Here is a 17,185-nt window from a genome sequence, read left to right as displayed (position 1 = left end):
CATTGATCACGTAGATGGTATGGGTTTTGATGTGTGTTCAATAATCAAATTTTACATTAAGAATTAGAAATTACATTTATATTTTACATTAAAAATTAAATGTTTGGTTTAGGATACCACACTATTATAGAATTCTATTTCATAAACACAACTGTTGATTAATACGTTCTGTACATAACCCTCAAAGGAATTGTATTGTAGGTAATTCATTGCTAAGCATAATTTATTATACACCTTTATGCCATTATATTTGAAACTATTTTGTGACTTAAGTAATCTGGTGTATTTTAAGTTTATGTAACCTAGTATCTAAGTCTATATTAGTTCTGTTCTTTGTTCCATAATCTTCTGTACATTAAAGTCTCTGGCTGTTTATTTACTGAGAGGAGACAAGCTTTATATAGAGGAAAGGTGTAGTTAATATTTTTTGTTCTTTGAAATGTGGCAGCCTGACTATGTAGGGAATGCCTGTCATTGTTCTCACTGCCCCCCCCCCCCCCTGCCCGGCATGAACACTGTTTTCACATCAGGAGAGTTGCCCCATATGATATTTCTGTAAGTTATTGAGTAGGGAAGGAAGCATAATACGAAGACCAAAGCTCTTCCTTATTGACATGGGTTTTAATTTGCATAGTAAGCAAATCAGACATGATAGTTTAATGCACAATTTGTCTTGTGTGCATCCCATTTCAGTTGAGAGTCCAAATGAATTTTTAGTAGTCTAATATTCACACTCATTTATCCATTCACTTAATTCATAGAGACAGAAATATACTGATCCAGTTTTGTTTCTATATGGCAATACTTCACGTTTGTTTAGCCACTGGGGTACATATATCCACCACTCTCAGTGCTTTCCCATTCACTTTGTCTATATTAGGATCAGTTATTATGTGGGTTGTATCACCAGCATATCTTACTGTCTAGTAGGGCAAAGAATTAGATCATTCATGCATATAAGAGATAAAAAAAGGACCCATGACAGACCCTCTTGGCATTCCTATAGTAACAGGTAGTGCAATTTATGTAGAATTATTTACGATGACAACTCTTTTTTCTCTATCTACCAGGGGTAGAAGTATGAAACCAGAATTTGGTTGCAATAATTACATGTCTGTTGTTTGAAATTGATAAACAATATTTTATTCAAAATAATCTCCATTGCCATTTATCCATTTCTCCCATCTCTCCAGCAAGCTATGAATGAAAAAAACGCCCACGTCTTCTTTTGAAGCGAGACAGTCAGCAAGCCATTTTCAAACGAACTGAAGCGTTGTTCAGCAAGAGCGAGTCCCAGTGATGCAAACAGATGATAATCGAATGGAGCCAAGTCTGGAGAATAAGCCAAATGCTCTACTCTTTTCCAGTTGAACATCTCGATAGTTTTCCTGACCCGTTTTGCTGTGTGTAATGGGGTGTTTTCACAGAGCAATATTACTTTGTGTTGCTGTTTTCCATATTTTGGTCATTTCTCATTTTAAATTGATCATTTGCTGTTGATAGTGATCAGTGTTAACGGTTTCACCAGGTTTTAGCAGCTCATAATAGATGACACCCTTTTGATCCCACCAAACATAGAGCATTGTCTTCTTGCAAAAGGGATTTGGTTTTCCAGTGGATGTCGATGGTTTGCCTGGATTCATCCATGATTTACAATGCCTACAATTCTCAAAATATATCCACTTTTCATCACTTGTCACTATTCGCTGGAGAAACGACTTTCTTTTGTATCTGGTGGGCAGTATTCCACAATTGGTCTTTTTATTCACTTGCTGTCTTTCATTCAGTTCATGCGGAACCCATTTTTCCACTTTCTGCACTTTTCCCATAGCTTTCAACCGAAGAGAAACTGCCTCCTGCATAACATTCAATTCTTCCAGGAGTTCCTGTTGAGTTTGAGTATCATATTCATCCAGTAAGGCCAGCAATTTGTTGTTTTTGAATTTTTACAGTGGTTTCTGACACTCATCATTTCTCATGTCGGAATAAACACTTTTGAATTTTTTGAACCATTCGAAACACTGTGTTTTCCCAAGAGCATGTTCACTGAAAGTTTCGACAAGTATTCGATGCAGCAGTTTTCTTCACATGATAACAGAAAACCAATGTCGTCCGCAAATCATAGTTCGTAGGCACAAAACTTGACATGTTTACGAGTTTGAAACAGATACCAATGTATGGAACTTGTCTTACTGTGTCTGGTTTCATACTTCTACACCTGGTAAGAGGTACAATTTGGTTAATGATTGTTCATTATCCTTGATTCCACATTTTTCAAAATTAGATTTTAAGATATCATTTGATACAATGTCAAATGCTTTGCATAGATCAAGGAGCAATGCACAGGAAAGAATGGCTTTCACAGCATCCAAGAACATCTGCAACTGCAGACTTTACAGCTTCAGCGGTGGATAGACCAGGCATAAAGCCATACAGTGAAGAAGAGGTTAGCTTATTGTTTTTGAAGTGCTGTGATAGTTGATCTTTCATGCAGTGGTCTAACACCACTGATATTGTGGGAACAAAGGATACTGACCTGTAACTGTCAGGACTGTTCTCAACTCACTTGTTGTAAACAGGGACAACATTTGTGGAATTCAAGGCATCAGGAAATTTTCCAACTTTAAACATCCAGTTTATAAGGTAAGTCCTCCAACATGTTGTAACGACTTAAAGTGTGAGTGTGGATCTGGGTTATATTGGCTTATCGCCCCAAACCACCTTCCACTTCTTTACGAGACGACTTACTTGGAATTTGCAGCCACTCTTCTTTACTGAATGGCCGGCTGCTGGAAACCCTCTTGACTACTTCTCCTTTGAATAATGCTACATACAGGAATTTTTAGACTCCTTCTACTTATGAAATAAGTAGACATACAAACTTTACTTTTCGTCAACTAACAATGTATTTGACCTCCATACCCATAAAAAATTTCACTTTCCACATTAATATGTAACTTCCTGCAAGTCTCTTGTACAGTCGTATGTTAGAAACAAATTAAGTTACAATTCAAAGAAAGTTGGCTTGGATACCACGACCTTTCTTAACATGAATCATAAAATGAGTATTGCCTCTAATGAGGTTGCGTCAAGAGTCCACAAGTGTACTTTTTCAACCGCTCTTGTTTTAATAACAATAGTCAATGACACAATAAGCACAGAGCTGCATATAAACTCCATGGTTCTTCCTTATAAACTCACTAAAACATCTATGGATTGCCCGACAGGTACTTTTCAGTGCCACCCGACCACCGCGTCTACTTTCTTTCCACAACTAATTTTAAACCTGCACACACAAACATGTGATGCGCAGTAGGTAGGATTCTACCATCCCACAGTTATGCCAGTACACTGCACCCTTGTCACATTTTTACAATCATTGTATAAATCATGCTTTCTCCTTGCAACTAAGTATTTTTAATGATGAAACACAGAAGTGAAAATGTGTACTGAGTAATAGGAAAAAAATCCTGGCTACTCTTTGGCTTCTGAAACATCTAAAAAGACTGTAGCACCCTAAATCCAGAGTAAATGATAGCTTTCTCAAATAATTCTTTAAAAGTTTGTGTATAAACTATCTGATCAAAAGTATTGGGACATCTATTGAAATGAAATGAGTGTACGGCATTGTGGGCCGGGAGTCCCCCATTCGGGGAAGTTCGGCCACCGAGGGCAAGTACTTACTGCATTCGATGCCACATTGGGCGACTTGTGCGCCAGAGATGGGGATGAAATGATGATGAGGACAACACAACACTCAGCCCCTGAGTGGAGAAAATCTCCTGCCCCAGCCAGGAATCGGACCCGGGCCCCTTGGCGTGGCATTCCGCCGAGCTGACCACTCAACTAAAGGGGGTGGACGGGACATCTATTAATGGTCATTAATATGGTGCGTGTTCATCTTTAACATTTATGAGGTCTTGAACTTTGCCGAGGGCAGTTTCAATGAGGTGGAGGAATGGCAGCCAATTCTTCCTAAACATCCAAAACTAGAGAAAATAGTGATTTTAGTCATTGGGGTCTGGGGCAAAGATGACTTTCTAACTCATCTCAAAGGTGTTTCATTGGATTCAAGGTGGGACTCTTTGGGCACACCGCTAAATTTTAGAAATTTTATTGTTCACAAACTATCACCTCCCAGATGCTACTTCATGACAGGGTGCACTGTCAAGCTAATTAAACACTCTACTATGCTGTAAAATGAGTTCATATCCTTCTACGTTTAGCGTTTTCGTAAGCATAATAAGGGGACCACATCCTAACCATGAAAAACACACCATCTCCTTTGTAATTCACTGTTGCAACTATACATGATGGTGGTAACTTACTCCAGACATTCGCCACACACAATCCCTTCCATCAAACTGCCACAGACTGTAGTGTGATTCATCACTTCAAATCACTTGCTTTCAGTCATCAATTATCCAGTGCTGTCACTTAGCACTGACTGCAGACATGTGGCTTATGAGAGACTCCTCGGCATTGAACTCTATTGTCTTTAACCCCCTACACACAGTCATTGAATTGCTGGTAGCATTTTAGAAATCACAAGTGATTCCTTCAGCTGATTTCTTGTAATTTTTTATACCCACTCTCCACAATGCTTGATGGTTTTTGTTTGTCAGTACATGAGGTTTGCCTAGCCTTGATTCATTTGTGGTTGTTTCTTTGCATTTTAATTTCACAATCACATCATCAACAGCTGATTGTGGCAGCTTTAGAAGGGTTAAAATGCCCCTGATGGGTTTGTTGTTCAGGTAACATCCAATAGCTGGTCCCAGTTCGAAGTTACTGAGCTGTCCTCACCAACCCATTCTACTGGCAACACAATATTGCAGACCACCTTTTATATTAGCATGTCCGTCTCTCGTGATATCTAGTGGTCAGGTCAGCATTACAAATGGATGTTGTCCTGATACTTTTGATCAAATACTACTCTCTCCAGCTCCCCCCCCCCCCCCCAAAAATCTCTATCCCCCTCTCTCTCTCTTTCTCTCTCCACCCCCCCCCCCCCTTTTCTAATAAAGGAATCTCTGGAGTGGTAAGACTAAAATCAAAATCCATGTCTTATGCATCTGACTATGGACCATTCTACGAAGCACAGTGATTAAGACACTGGAGCTCTATTTGGGGGATATGGACACTGAATTCAGTTTTTCTGTGGTTTCCCTACCACTTTCCCTTTTATTTAGCTTTTCCTTTGTTTGCTTAATAGTACATACAGTTTGAATTTGTGAGTGTTTTTTGTATTTCAGATGTTTGTTCTCGTGTTTTGTAAATGTATATTCAGGCAGTCAGTAGCACAGTAGTTGGCCATTTGTTTGTTTTGAAGGCAAGTGTCCATTCGGTTCAGCCTAGTTAGCCACTTAGTCTAGCTCCAGCTGTCACCTGTAACACATTTCCAGGGCAGCAAGTTATGTATTTAGCTTTTCCTGTGTTTTCATAGTAGTGTACATTGCTTAAATTTTGTGTGTGTTTTTGTATCTAAGAAGTTTAATCTCGTGTTTTGTAAGTGTAGATTCAGACAGTTGTCACTTCTTCTGAATAGCCAGCTACACAGTTAATTAAGGTAGCAGCAACCATTGGTGACATGTCAAGTGGGGAAACAAATGGCATATCTGCCAGCTTTTATAGTTCTACTTCCACAGCTAGCCTTGCTAGGATGGGTAGGATGAAAGCGTGCTGTCTGTGGACACAGGAGGAACTGGCCCCGGTTTGCGAACAGTTGAATGTGATATGGCTACAGACAGTTGCCTTTGGGCTGCTGCCTCGGTGTGTTACACTGGCGGAGAATCTGGTGCATTGCACAGGTCACCTCAGGTGTTTCACCCAAAGGCTCTGCTGTTCAGGCACCTCCTAGTGTACTCGATGTGGTGGATCTGCTCTCATGGCAACATGAGTGGCAGAATGTAACATGTTCGCGTCACTTGAGATGGAGGGCCAATGTGGAGGCTGGGCATCTAGCCTCACCTATTCACCTTCACTCCTTCATCTGGGTCCAAACAAGCACATGTGCGCAGAGGCTTGCTATAATCCATTTATCTTAAGAATAAACCTGACGTAAACAAACATGAACGCGATGATTGGCCAGTAGCACACGTACTCTGGTGTTGCTATGCTCTTGGAAGTAGGTCCTACTTATGTAGTAGATATCTTATTACTAAGTTACGTTAAATGAAACTTAAAGATATTCAAATGTATTAACAGCCATCAATGCTTTTCTTAATCACGCTTTAGCTACATAGTTTTTATTTAAAAAATCATGTACAGTCACAGCCTCTGCAGAGTTGTGCTATGACTGTTGCGCTGTTAAGGCGCAGTATGAAACTGAGTGAGGCTACTTTCTTTTCCGTAGTGTGGAACATGGTTAAAAAGTGCCAAGAAACAGACAGTTCTTAATATTTTTCATAAATTTATGGAAGTAATCGGCTTTGAAGTTTTCCCAGCGTTGTATATAATGCACTTGATAGACAAACCCAAACGTGTAGCACAGTCGGTAGTGTAATGGGCAGTGAACTAAATGCGGTTATTTGTGCACTGTTTCGGATCTCCCCAGTATAATTTTTTTTCTCTTTTAATTTGAAATACTTACATCTCGTAATTACATAACTCATCATCATTTTTTTAATGAATAATGCACATCTTGTTCCTAATTACATATTGGTCGTGAAATTTCTGTTTCCATTTCAAATACAAATTCTTAATTATTGATGTTTTACGAAAGACTATTCATAAAAGTTGTTGGAATTAGGAAAACATAACAATTTAATTTTTAAGGTAAAAATAAAAAAAAAATCCTCTTTATTTGGACTATGTCCATCATTTTATACCACAGAGGTAGATAAGTATCATAGAAACATGAAAAGCTATCATTTTCACAGCATTGAGCACATAATACAAATGCTGCATTTTTACATTTGCTACTGTGCCATTACAATAAGAACCCAACAGAACTGATCTGGAGCCAAGCTGCGGGATTTGGCCCAAGAAGTAACAAGACTGTTAAGCTGTTAGACGTACTGGAACTAATGCATGCAGCTTTTTCACATGTCACTACCAAACACTAGCGGGATATAGAATGGCTGTCATAAAAGAAGAAGAGAAAATGCTGCGCCTGGTTGGCTTCATGGATTCTGTTATTGATAGACTCGTTATCAACATAGCAAGTGACACTTCCAGAACTGAAATGTATTTCTCAGATTCAGACATGGAAGGAGTTAAGTGATTACCAAACAACTGACTGTAAGTAATACCTTCAGTGGTTTCAATATTTAACTATACGGTGAAATCCTTCAGTACTCTCTTACATCACACAGAGCTTATGCAGAAAAATAACCCTGTGGTTAAGTCAGGAATTTTTATCATTCTTGTTTTTAATCACAATAGTACGTTAGCTAAAAACTATAATGAGTCGTCTAAGGAACATATTGTGGGAGATTTGCAGTGTATTACTTCATTCTGCTTAAAAATTAAATGACATTCAAAGCTGTATTGCCCCTCTGATCGTCTCTTTTTATGTGTGAACTGCATCTGGCCACGTCACTGCAGGCTAGCTGTACCAGCTGACCTGCCAGTGCTGTCCAAGTTAAATGCGTCAGCAAAGCTGTTGTCCCATATTATCGCTAAGTAAATGTGCGCGTAATGCACAGCACAAAACCTACCCTTATCATCGTACTGGATACTACTCAAGACAGCTTGGCTGCAGTCCCACGTGAAATGGAAATCCAATGAAGTTCCAGGAAATATGGAAGAATATACAGTGCAATGTTTACATCAGGTTTATTCTTGTGATGACCGGATTACAGTTATTGGGAGCTAGTGCATTATAGTGCCCCTTAGGAAGATAGTGCTCAAGGCTAGAAAGAAAGCCAATGTGTACTCCTTATGTCTGCCAAATGGCTCATCCAAGATGTGGATGTGGCCTTCCCTGCTGTTACTGAGCATGCAGGGCGCAGTAATCTGCAAGTTATGGCTCACGTCGGCACCAACAGCACCTGTTGCATGTGTTCTGAGGCTATCCTCAATTTATGAAGGTGGCTGGTGGAGGGAGTGAAGGCTGCTGGTCTTGCAGGCACTGTGCAAACGGAGCTTGCAATTTCCAGTGTTGTTCCCAGAGTTGATCAGGGTCCTTTGGTATGGAGCCAAGTTGAGGGTCTCAACCAAAGGCTTTGTCAACTCTGTGATGGTCCTGGCTGCAGATTTCTAGAACTATGTTATGGGTGGGGAATTGTAAGACCCCCTCAACAGGTCAGGGATGCACTGTATAATGGAAGCAGCTACTTTGTTAGTACTTGTGAAGTGCACATCAGGGTTTTTTAGGCCAGACAGTAGTTCGGATGTACTATGGTGAACACTCACCAGACGATTTGCAGATAGGGACTATAGACTGTATTCAGAGTAAAGATACTTCAACTGTCAAAATTTTATCAGTAAACTGTCAAAGTAGTCATAACACATTTCCCGAATTTACTGCCCTCGAGGAAAGTTCTCATGCTCAAAAAACCCAAAGTATAAAGCTAAGAGATACTTAATGAATGATGGAATGTTTATCAGAAGGACAGACTAGCCACCCTAGGATGGGGAGTGTTCACTACAATTGAAATAAAACAACCCTTTTGTTTTAAATTCCTGTTTCGAAAGTTCCGTAATTCCAATGGTATCTGATAAGTGATTTCACGTAATTTGTTAAATCTCATAAAATTTATTATTCCATTTGTTTACTAGTAGGTCTTGCTTGTCCAATATACACTCCTGGAAATGGAAAAAAGAACACATTGACACCGGTGTGTCAGACCCACCATACTTGCTCCGGACACTGCGAGAGGGCTGTACAAGCAATGATCACACGCACGGCACAGCGGACACACCAGGAACCGCGGTGTTGGCCGTCGAATGGCGCTAGCCGCGCAGCATTTGTGCACCGCCACCGTCAGTGTCAGCCAGTTTGCCGTGGCATACGGACCTCCATCGCAGTCTTTAACACTGGTAGCATGCCGCGACAGCGTGGACGTGAACCGTATGTGCAGTTGACGGACTTTGAGCGAGGGCGTATAGTGGGCATGCGGGAGGCCGGGTGTACGTACCGCCGAATTGCTCAACATGTGGGGCGTGAGGTCTCCACAGTACATCGATGTTGTCGCCAGTGGTCGGCGGAAGGTGCACGTGCCCGTCGACCTGGGACCGGACCGCAGCGACGCACGGATGCACGCCAAGACCGTAGGATCCTACGCAGTGCCGTAGGGGACCGCACCGCCACTTCCCAGCAAATTAGGGACACTGTTGCTCCTGTGGTATCGGCGAGGACCATTCGCAACCGTCTCCATGAAGCTGGGCTACGGTCCCGCACACCGTTAGGCCGTCTTCCGCTCATGCCCCAACATCGTGCAGCCCGCCTCCAGTGGTGTCGCGACAGGCGTGAATGGAGGGACGAATGGAGACGTGTCGTCTTCAGCGATGAGAGTCGCTTCTGCCTTGGTGCCAATGATGGTCGTATGCGTGTTTGGCGCCGTGCAGGTGAGTGCCACAATCAGGACTGCATACGACCGAGGCACACAGGGCCAACACCCGGCATCATGGTGTGGGGAGCGATCTCCTACACTGGCCGTACACCACTGGTGATCGTCGAGGGGACACTGAATAGTGCACGGTTCATCCAAACCGTCATCGAACCCATCGTTCTACCATTCCTAGACCGGCAAGGGAACTTGCTGTTCCAACAGGACAATGCACGTCCGCTTGTATCCCGTGCCACCCAACGTGCTCTAGAAGGTGTAAGTCAACTACCCTGGCCAGCAAGATCTCCGGATCTGTCCCCCATTGAGCATGTTTGGGACTGGATGAAGCGTCATCTCACGCGGTCTGCACGTCCAGCACGAACGCTGGTCCAACCGAGGCGCCAGGTGGAAATGGCGTGGCAAGCCGCCTACAGGACTACATCCAGCATCTCTACGATCGTCTCCATGGGAGAATAGCAGCCTGCATTGCTGCGAAAGGTGGATATACACTGTACTAGTGCCGACATTGTGCATGCTCTGTTGCCTGTGTCTATGTGCCTGTGGTTCTGTCAGTGTGATCATGTGATGTATCTGACCCCAGGAATGTGTCAATAAAGTTTCCCCTTCCTGGGACAATGAATTCACGGTGTTCTTATTTCAATTTCCAGGAGTGTATGTTTGCACTATTTTGCATTTACAAATGAAGCCATAATTAAGAAAATTTAGGTTAGCATTATTATCTTTCAGTATTTTATATAATATGATGTATATCCTATGTAAAAGTCTTTTTTATTGTATACGCCAGTTTCAGCATAAAATAAGCAAGGTTTTGTGGATAGTTACTCATAAAAATGTTAAACTTTTAATTGTTAATTTAATAAATTTGCGCTGTAGTTTTGTTGACTTGAATGTTAAAAAACATATAAATAGGAGAAGCACAAGGCTCAAGAATGGTCAGTTGGAGACAGTTTTGCGATGCAACCACTGTGTTGCACTTATGTGCAATAATCTAATTGTTGTAATACAGTATTGTGACTATGTAGCCTGTTATGTGGAGTGGGCTCCCACTAAGAAGAAATGGTGCAGCTTGTCATAAATAAACCACTATAAAATGACTTGGTGCCTGGATTATTTCATGGAATTCACGCGTTCCAGTTAGCAGACGAAATAGACCGAGACAACGACTACTTCAGCAGCAGCAGCAGCAGCAGCAGCAGCAGCAGCAGGAAGAAGATTACTCCGAGTTACACCGAACTACGATAATTGTAAGAAATCAATTGAACTACATACGTGTCACTGCAGAACTAATTACTAAAGTGTAATGTTTTGGAAACTGTTCTAGCAGTAAACATTTGCATTTGTCTCAAAGTAATTCTTTGAGCAGTGGAGGCCAATGTGATCAGTAAGAAACACCCCCATGATCACACTTTTCTTGATGTCAATGGAACACAAGAACAACAACAAATTTTTGAAGTTATTTGTTTAAATCAAATAATCTCTTTTTGATGTTGAAAATTTTCACCCCAGCAAAAATTTCACGGTTTTCTCCACTAACACCAGTTTTGTTACACAGATGACAAAAATACTGTCTCTATTGAGGCTGAAATTGAATGTGACAGTGAAGTTATCTGGGCACATGTAACGGGTCTAGATGAAACCAAGCCTTTTTTTTTACTACTTCTTTTTACTGGACACCAGATTCTGCTGTCAGAGCTCTAGAGTCATTCAAAGAATGTCTTTGGTCAGTAGCCATAAATACCAAGATAATGCATTGCTAGTTGAAGGCGACTTCAAGTATAGACTGGGATGTCATTGCAGAGGGAACAGAGAGACAGTCATACCAAGTACTTTTGAACACTTTTTCTGAAAACTCTCTTGTGCAGCTAGTTCAGCAGCCCACACACAATGGAAATGTCTTAGGCCTTGCAGCTACAAGTAGGCTGGACCTTACTGATGGCATCAGTACAGAGACGGGGATTAGTGATCTTACCATCATAGTGGCTATGGTTACAAAAGTTATTAAATCAGTCATGAAGATCAGAAGAGCATTTCTGTTAGAAAGAGCAGGTAAGCAGCACTTAGTATCTCACATAGATTATGAATATCAATAATTTAGTTCCAGTATAATGGACACAGAGGAATTATGGACAAAGGTTAAACAGATCGTAAATCGCACTGTGGACAATTATGAGCTTATTAGTGGACTAGAGAACGTCAAAACGTAAGAAACAGTCAAAATCTAAATGCAGCAGCCCATTACAAACAGTATTGTAAGGTGTTTAAAAATGTTATTAGGAAGGCAAAAAGTATGTGGTATGCAGATAGAATATCCAAGTCTCAGGATAAAATTAAAATCATATGGTCAGTTGTAAAGGAAGTGGCTGGTCTGCAGAGACAGGTCGAGGATATAGAATCAGTGCATAGTGGGAATGTCCGTGTTACTGATAAGTTGCATATATGTACAGTATTTAATAATCACTTTCTGAATATAGCAAGTGAACTAAATAGAAACCTAGTCCCAACAGGGAATCATATAGCGCTCTTAGAAAAAAGTGTTCCGAGACTGTTACCTGAAATGCTCCTCCATGATACTGACAAGAGGGAGATTGAGTTAATAATTAAATCACTAAAGACCAAGAACTCTCATGGATATGACGGGGTATCTAGCAGTATACTGAAGTATTGTTCTATGTATGTTAGCCCAGTACTTAGCCATATCTGTAACTTTTCCTTTAGGAGTGGTCAGTTTCCTGACCGATTAAAGTACCTGGTAGTGAAGCCACTTTATAAAAAGGGAGACATTGATAATGTTGACGATTTTAGACCTATTTCTATGCCATCAGAGTTTGCTAAAGTTATCGAGAAGGTTGTATATACAAGGTTACTGGAGCATTTAAATTAACATAATTTGCTGTCAAATGTTCAGTTTGGTTTTGGAAATGGTTTAACAACTGAAAATGCTATATTCTCTTTTTTCTGTGAGGTTTTGGACGGATAAAATAAAAGGTTGCGAACGCTAGGTGTTTTCTTTGATTTAGCAAAGGCTTTTGACTGTGTTGACCACAAAATATTACTGCAGAAGTTGGACCATTATGGAGTAAGGGGAGTAGCTTACAATTGGTTCGTCTCTTACTTTAAGAAGAGAAAGCAGAAGGTAATTCTTCGCGATATTGAGAGTGGTAGTGATGTTCAGTCCTAATGGGGCACTGTTAAGTGGGGCATTCCCCAAGGGTCAGTGCTGGGGCCACTGCTGATTCTTATTTATATAAATGATATGCCTTCTAGTATTACAGGTGATTCAAAAATATTTCTGTTTGCTGATGACACCAGCTTGATAGTGAAGGATCTTGTGTGTAATATTGAAACAGTAACAAATAATGTCGTTCATGAAATAAGTTCGTGGCTTGTGGAAAATAATTTGATGCTAAATCACAGTAAGACTCAGTTTTTACAGTTTCTAACTCACAATTCAACAAGAACCGATATTTTGATCAGACAGAATGGACATATTATAAGCGAGACAGAACAGTTCAAGTTCCTAGGCGTTCGGATAGATAGTAAGCTGTTGTGGAAAGCCCATGTCCAGGATCTTGTTCAGAAACTAAATGCTGCTTTATTTACCATTAGAACAGTATCTGAAATAAGTGATACTTCAACATGAAAAGTAGTCTACTTCGCATATTTTCATACGCTTATGTCATATGGTATTATTTTTTGGGGTAATTCTTCTGATTCAAAAAAGGGTATTTTTGGCTCAAAAACGGGCTGTTCGAGCTATATGTGGTGTAAGTTCGAGAACCTCTTGTTGACCCCTATTCAATAGTCTGGGAATTCTGACATTGCCCTCACAGTATATATTTTCTTTAATGTCATTTGTTGTTAGCAATATTAGCCTACTTCCAAGAGTTAGCAGCTTTCACTCAGTTAATACTAGACAGAAATCAAATCTGCATGTGGAATGCACTTCCTCGACTCTTGTGCAGAAAGGAGTGCAGTATTCTGCTGCATCAATTTTCAATAAGCTACCACAAGAACTCAAAAATATTAGCAGTAGCCCAAACTCTTTTAAGTCTAAACTGAAGAGTTTCCTCACGGCTCACTCCTTCTATTCTGTCGAGGAGCTCCTGGAAGAGCTAAAAAATTAAGCAAAATCCAGTGTTACATTGTTGATTTTCTTTATTTAAACTTACGACTTGTCACCTGAATATGTTTTTTTATATTTCATTTTATCTGTTTCTAATATCGTGTTATAATTTCATGTATTGACTCGTTCCATGACCATGGAGACTTCTCCTTAATTTGGTCCCATGGAACAATAAATAAATAAATAAAATAGAGGTAGAAAAGATCCACCATGTTTTAGCAATGCTTGGGAAGCAGAGGCTGTTGCACTTTCAGTTCAAAAGAGAACATGCAAGTGATGACAGGCAAAGGTTAGTAGAGATTTGGATGTTCGTGAAAAGATCTATGCACAAAGCAAACAACAACTATCACTGTCATCTCTCTGCAAACCTGAAAAAAATTCTGTTTCTATGTAAAATTGATAGGCGGTTCTAAGACTTCCATCCACTCACTCACTGACCATCTGGTGTGGCAGCAGCTGAAGATAGGAAAATAAAAGCCAAATGTTTAAATACTATCTTTACAAAATAGTTCACACAGGAGAATCATGCAAACCATTTTTTGACTGTCACAGACTGTCTCGTATGGATGACATAGTACTAAATACTCTCGGTGAAGAGAAACAAATGAAAGAGTTAAGAACAAATAAGCTGCCAGGACCGGATGGAATCCTAATTCAGTGTTACAAAGACATTGGTCATCTACTTAACTTGCACTTCTTGTGAATCTCTCTCACCTAGCACAAAGTCCCACGCAACTGGTAAAAAGTGCGGCTGACTCCTGTATATAACAAGGGTAAAAGAATGAACCTGCAAAGTTACAAACCAATGTCCTTAACATCACTTTGTTGCTAAATGGTAGAACATATTCTGAGTTCGAATATAATAAACGTCCTAGAGACTGAAAAGCTGATGTCCAATAATCAGCATATTTTCAGAAAGCATCACCTGTGTGAAACTCAGCTTGCCTTTTTCTCACTTGATATACTACAAACTATGGATGAAGAGCAACAAGCAGATTCCATACTACTAGATTTCCGAGAAGCATATGACATGGTATTGAGCTGCACACTATTAACAAAGGCACGAGCATACGGAATAGGTTCTCAGATATGAGAGAGGCTTGAGGAATTCTGAAGTCATACAGTGCCTGAGGTAAGTATGATAAGACCTTCATTGTTTTCAATATAAAAAATTATCTCCGGGACAGTGTGAGCAGCAATCTGCTGTTGTTGCTGATGATGTGGTGTATGGGAAGGTGTCAAAGATGGGTGACTGTAGGATGATACAAGATGACAACAAAACTTCTAGTTGGTGTGATGAATTGCAACTGGCTCTAAATATAGGGAAATATAAGTTAATGAGGATTAGTAGGAAACAAAAACCCATAACATTCAGATATGGCATTAGTGGTGTCCTGCTTGTCATTTAAACATCCGGGTGTAAAGTTGCAAAGGGATATGAAATGGAATGAGCTTGTGAGGATTGTGGTAGGGAAGGTGAATAGTCAACTTCGGTTTATTGGGAGAATTTTAAGGAAGTGTGGTTCACCTGTAAAGGAAACCACATATAGGACATTAGTGTGAACTATTGTTGAGTACTGCTTAAGTCTTTGGGATCCACACAAGGTCAGATTGAAGGAAGACATTGAAGTAATTCAGAGGCAGGCTGCTAGGTTTCAACAACACACAAGTGTTTCAGAGATGCTTTGGGAGCTCAAATGGAATGCCTGGAGGGAAAGTGATGTTCTTTCAAGAAACACTATTCAGAAAATTTAGAGAACTGGCATTTGAAGCTGACTGTAGAATGATCCACTGCTGTCAATATACATTTCACATAAGGACCATGAAAATAAGATTCAAGACATTAGTGCTCATATGGACACACACAGACAGTATTTTTTCCCTCACTCTATCTGTGAGTGGAACAGGAAAGGAAATGACTGGTAGTGTACAGGATAACCTCTGGTACACACCATACGGTAGCTTACAGAGTATGTACATGGATACAGATTTAAGGCAAATGAACATAGATGACTTTTTTCCCTATGGAAAGTTGTGTTCCATTTCTAATGAACTCATTACTGACTGGACACTAAGCTGTGAGCTTCCTTCCTTTTCTAAGGAGCAACTGCCAACTCTCGTGCACAAAGCCAACAACTTCTCCAACACTCTTACGGTACCCCTTTCTGTGACTGCCAATGAGAAGCTGTCACTTCAACATGTAACTGTAAATGTAAATTGCTGCAAAAATGAAATTTCTACTGTTGATGACACCAAGATAACAAATCAATAATCACCAGATGGTTATCACTAAAAAGGTACGTGTGCCGATGCTGGATTAAGTTTGAAATAGCTGTCACATATGCTACTCCCATGTTCAACAATAGAACTGTGGCTCCAATATCACTACATTAGTGATGAATCAAAAAATCTGGTAGCAAATTCTGGAGGAAATATACTATTTATCAATTTCAGGAAAGTAATAACTAGTTGATAATACGACATTAAGAGAAGCCTCCAGAAATGGTAAAGAGGATACTTCATCACTTGCTTATCCAGGCACAAGTTTTCCTGCTCCTATGAGTGACTGGTGATACAATATGGGGGGAAAAATCATACTGAAACAGTGGCATCTAAAATAGTCAAAATGATGAAATCTGAAAAAGGATATATGTGTACATATTTATAAAAAAGTAATGTAATTGGGTAACAGAAGAAATATTGAATTTAATTGATGAAAGGAGAAAATATAAAAATGCAGTAAATGAAGCAGGCAAAAAGGAATACAAACGTCTCAAAAATGAGATCAACAGGAAGTGCAAAATGGCTAAGCAGGGATGGCTAGAGGACAAATGTAAGGATGTAGAGGCTTATCTCACTAGGGGTAAGATAGATACTGCCTACAGGAAAATTAAAGAGACCTTTGGAGATAAGAGAACCACTTGTATGAACATCAACAGCTCAGATGGAAACCCAGTTCTAAGCAAAGAAGGGAAAGCAGAAAGGTGGAAGGAGTATATAGAGGGCCTATACAAGGGCGATGTACTTGAGGACAATATTATGGAAATGGAAGAGGATGTAGATGAAGATGTAATGGGAGATACGATACTGCGTGAAGAGTTTGACAGAGCACTGAAAGACCTGAGTCGAAACAAGGCCCCCGGAATAGATAACATTCCACTGGAACCACTGATGGCCTTGGGAGAGCCAGTCCTGACAAAACTCTACCATCTGGTGAGCAAGATGTATGAAACAGGCGAAATACCCTCAGACTTCAAGAAGAATATAATAAGTCCAATCCCAAAGAAAGCAGGTGTTGACAGATGTGAGAATTTCCGAACAATCAGTTTAATAAGCCACAGCTGCAAAATACTAACACGAATTCTTTACAGACGAATGGAAAAACTAGTAGAAGCCGACCTCGGGGAAGATCAGTTTGGATTCCGTAGAAATACTGGAACACGTGAGGCAATACTGACCTTACGACTTATCTTAGAAGAAAGATTAAGGAAAGGCAAACCTACGTTTCTAGCATTTGTAGACTTAGAGAAAGCTTTTGACAATGTTG

General features: G+C 40.2%; 1 protein-coding gene across 1 annotated transcript in view; it reads right to left on the bottom strand.

Moving 5' to 3' along the window:
• Window positions 1-17,185, bottom strand: part of LOC124802557 (polypeptide N-acetylgalactosaminyltransferase 35A) — a 173,962-nt gene that overhangs the window by 65,557 nt on the left and 91,220 nt on the right. The gene's annotated exons all lie outside the window — the stretch shown is intronic.

The sequence above is a fragment of the Schistocerca piceifrons genome, chromosome 6 (assembly GCF_021461385.2).
Source record: "Schistocerca piceifrons isolate TAMUIC-IGC-003096 chromosome 6, iqSchPice1.1, whole genome shotgun sequence".
Classification (NCBI taxonomy): domain Eukaryota; kingdom Metazoa; phylum Arthropoda; class Insecta; order Orthoptera; family Acrididae; genus Schistocerca; species Schistocerca piceifrons.
The sequence above is the reverse complement of the archived record's forward strand: the minus strand, read 5'-3'. Positions and strand labels throughout refer to the sequence as shown.